Below are 4,580 nucleotides of genomic sequence, written 5' to 3' on the forward strand. Positions count from 1 at the left end.
CGGTAACTTTAATTCTTTCTTAGTTGTTTAATTTTGTTATTTTCTTTTAACTTTTATTTTTCTTCTTTTTCTTCCCGTTTTCTTTCAATTATGTAAAGTAGTTTGTTTAATCATGTTTAAGTTAGGACTAGTTAGTTAAAAACACCGAATCAACACCTAGAGGATCAATAATTGGTGAAAAATTGGACTAAAAACGTGAAAAATTTGAACCCTAGGTTGGTATTGCTGTAGGGTGTTCACCACGGACCGCGGGGGATTTTGTGCGGTCCGCGGTTCTTCTGTGCGGTCCGCAATGCTATTTTGTTTGGACTTCGGTGGTTAAACTTCTGAAAGCTATTAATAGAGGACCGCAGCTGCATTGGATTTTGTGCGGTCTGCGGTGCCTCAATACAGACCGCAACACATTTTGTGCGGTCCGCGGTGCCTAGAATCAGAGAATGGTTAGTCTAATCCCCACCTTAGTGTGGACCCCGGTGTATTTGGTGCGGTCCGCAGTAGCTTCTTTGCGGCCACACTTCTTTTTGTGCAGTCCGTAGTCTGCAATTCTAACTGTCTGCAATAATATTTCTGCAATGCTTCACTAACTCTTTTGATACTAACAAAACTCAACTGAATGTTTTTTGCAGATCATGGTGAAACCACGAGGTAGATGCGATAAACAGAAAGGGAAAGGAGAGTCCTCCCGGGGTAGGGGACAAGACATGATTAGATTGACCCCGCAAGCCCGGCAAATCATCAAAAACACCAGAAGGCTCATGAAGGCTGTTGATAGAGCTATTGACCAATCTGGGAGTGAATATGAGCCTTCCCAGGAGGCATCTGACTCAGACTCCATGCCAGAGTATGTTCCTGACTGGCCGTAGAGGAACAGATGAGGGATACACCTCCGAGCTCTCCCACCGTCCAAGCATCAATGCACATATCTTCTGAGTTGTCTGAGGGCTCAGTTGCAAGCAGTGGTAATGAATATTCCACCTCACTTACAACGTCACTATCTGGGGAGGGGCCCGTAGAAGAAGAAGGAGAAGAAGTAGGAGGGGTTGAGCCCAAGTAGGAGTGGTAGAGAGAACCAGGAACCCGGAGGCATGGCAGGACATGTTTGTGAGTGAAGTGGCCTACCACAAGTTCAGAGAATGGTGGACCGAGAGGAAGTTAATACCAGAGCAAAAATTCATCACACGGGACCTTATGCCTCACAACCCCAATGTGTTGAGGCAGTTCAGAGAGAGAACATGCTGGGACTACTTCATAGGCCATATGGAGGATGCCAATGAGCACTTAGTTAAGGAGTTCCACACCAATTTTACCCACATAAAAAGGGCACCACAGTGACTAAGGTGCAAAATCTGAAAGTGAAATTTGATGGCAAGATGATAAATGATTACCTGGGCTTCCCGGAGAAAGATAAGGCCTTGTACTTAGACAAGGTAGCTTTGGGGGAGGATGCCCGTCCGTGGCTAACTGAGTACTTGGCAATCCCAGGTACTACCCCAGCATGGCTGACAGCAAGGGTAAAAATTCTGAGGAGAACATTGAACTTTGAAGCAAAAGAGTGGGAGACATTTGTTTGTAGCCGGCTAGACCCCACCACTCATGACAACTCCCTTCATATCTCCCAGGCTATATTGGTGGCATCAATCATGGCGGGATACCCGATTAACATCGGGAATGTGATGTTGAGGGTGATTACACGGGTGGTGAATGAAGGTGATAGATCCTACCGTTTCCCAAATTTTCTGACCATGTACTTTGAGGACCTAGATATGGAGAAGAGGAGGTTTGATGTGAAAGTGAAAGAAAAGGCTCTGTTCTCCTGGTACAGCACCAAGGTCCCGACAACCCCAAGGACCCTAAGGGAAAAACCACTACTTCAAATGGCCAGTATGAAGAGCCAGTAGTAGTAGTGGCTCCTACTCAGCCTTCTTCCGCCACAACAGACATGGCCCCAAGACCCTCCACTTCTACAACTCCAGAGATCCCCTCATCTACTACATATCCTTTGACTGCCCACCGCCTGAGCCAGACCCTCGCCAACATCAACAATTGGATGCAAACAACCACTTCTAAGCTGTCTGTACTATCTACTTTGGTGGCAGCACAGTCAGCACCTCCTCTGCCACAGGTCCCACAGTCAGTAGAGGACACTCTCAAAGAGCTTCTGGACAACCAGAAGAAGCTCCTAAAGAACCAAAAATTGATCATGGATGCTGTTGATTCTCATGGAAAGGCATTGAAAGAGCTTGTTAGGGAGGCAAAGAAAATGAGGAAGACTCGTGCTTCAAAGGAGTCAGTGAAGGAGTTAAGGGTGGAGGTAGAGAGGTTGAAGGCTGATCACTTGCCTCTGGATCTTCTATTGCATGACCCGGCTCCAGTAGCCCAGCCTCAGCCAGAGCAGGAGATAGAGAGGCCACCCAAGAGGAAGAGGGTGATTCCCCATACTGACGATGCTGTTATAGAGTTGGAGGACTCGCAGGGAGGTTCCTCTAGCCAGCCCCAGATTCGAGTATAGGCCCAGGACTCAGTCCAGGCCCAGGTCCTAGTGGAGACATAGATCACAGGGAGCTAGTCACAGGTTCCCGAGAAGACCGAGGACCCAGGGACCCAGACTCAGGATCCTATGCAGACGGAGGGCCAATAGGGAGTTTCTTTTTCCTCTCTTCCTTTTCTTGTGCTTATTTTAGTTAGTTAGCATTGAGGACAATGCTAGCTTTCATTTGAGGGGGTATCCCTATTTGGATGACTGTATATATGACATTACTTTTTCTTTATGCTTTCTTTTTTTTACCTTTGGTTTGTACATAGTTTAATCATTTTATTGCACTTTTCATACTTTTACTTTTGTTTTGTATATAAAGTTACATTCTAATGTATATATTCATTCTCTCTTATGTATATTCGACTAAATCCCCTCTTGTATATATTCATTTTACTTTCATTTTTCCTTTCATAGCTTCTTATTTTATGTTTGTAGCTTCTTGTTTTGAGTTTTTGCAATAAGCCTTTGGTTTTCTTAATGCTACGATTCTTTCCAAAGGTGGAATTTGTGTGAACCAGGTGGCTCTTCCTGCTGATGGATGGCATGACAACCTTCTTAAGGGTTTGAGTCTGTTTTCTTTTTGCTTTTAGTGTAAATAGTAGCTAGTTGGTAAGGGTGCCTCAAGCAAAGCTTCACTTGGGCCTAACACATTTGCCTTTGATCCTATGGTCAAAAACAAATTGTTGTGTCTAGAATGGTGAAAGTTGTGACCTTGAGACTATTGTGTTTGCCGATAATCATCAAGTGGTTTTTCGGGACCATTGTGTTTCTCAAATATTAGCTAAGGTTGTTGTGGGCCCCCGACTCTGTATCTTTAGCAATCCTATAGCTTGTGTTGTGAGAATTTGAATTGCAAGTCCAAGTCCCAAGCCATTAGTCTAGAACTTGCCCTGAATGTTTGTCTAGGCAAAATCCTAAGTGTAATTTGACTTAAGATGTGATTATAGGCTCTCCTTGATCCAAATGATATCTTGAACACTTCTATAGCCTACCAATGATAATATCTCTAGTCAACCCTTTTGAGCCATAGACCTTTTTCTTTCAAAAACCACGATTCAAGCCTTTACCATTTCTAAAAATACCCTCTCTTGGAACCCGATCTTTCCTTAGCACAAGGCAAAAGCATAAGTTTGGGGGAGAGACGAGGAATGCAACAAAGTGGTAGAAGGTACAAAATGAAGAAAAGGAAAGGCAATGAAAAAAAAAGAAAATCAAAAAGACAAAAAGAATGATCAATGTAGAAAAGAATGAAGGGATTCAATAAAAGTAAAGATATGAAAGGTGTGGAAAGTTGAGAAAGGAGAAAAAGGTTTGAAATGAACAAGAAAGAGTGACAGTGTGTCTCTCTAACCCCTTAGAAAGAAGTTAAATGACTTAAAAAGTCAAGGTAATATTTGCCAAAATGAAGCAAAAGAAGTTCTAAAGGGAAGATGGAACCTACTTAGACCAAACATTTCCTACCCTGAACCAAAACCTTCACTATATCTCCACAAAAGCCCTATATGATCTTGAGTTGAATGAAGCTTACATTAGTGGTGACTCACATAAAGGGCAAGCTTATGGTACTTAGAGCCGGATTTGTGACTTTTCTTTGAGAGAGATGAGTGTATTTCCACTATCCTCGTTTTGAGTGCTACAATCTAAAAGTGAGGTTTGCTTAGGGAGAGTTGAGGAGTATAAGTTTGGGTTCTACAATGACCAAAGTGGTAGAAAGATTTTCTTTGATTGGTTGAGTCAACTCTTGATGCTCTTGTGTTGCACTAAAACCATGGTGCTTAAAAGAGTGAATGTTGTTAATGATTCATTTGAATTGAGGGCAATTGTTAGTCCCAATTGATGCTATATAAGGTCACTTTAGGTCAGCTGAATTTTATTGGATTTACTCTTAAGGGGTGGGTCTTATTTTGTTTGCTTGAGGACAAGCAAAAGCTTAAGTTTGGGGGAGTTGATAACTAGGGATTATGGTGCATTTTACACTCCATCTTACTTGAGTTTTGATTAAAAATGTGTACAAAATAGTCCCAAAGGCTCACATGTTGTACTT

This window comes from Nicotiana sylvestris, chromosome 10 (assembly GCF_000393655.2).
Source record: "Nicotiana sylvestris chromosome 10, ASM39365v2, whole genome shotgun sequence".
In the NCBI taxonomy this organism is placed as follows: Eukaryota; Viridiplantae; Streptophyta; class Magnoliopsida; order Solanales; family Solanaceae; genus Nicotiana; species Nicotiana sylvestris.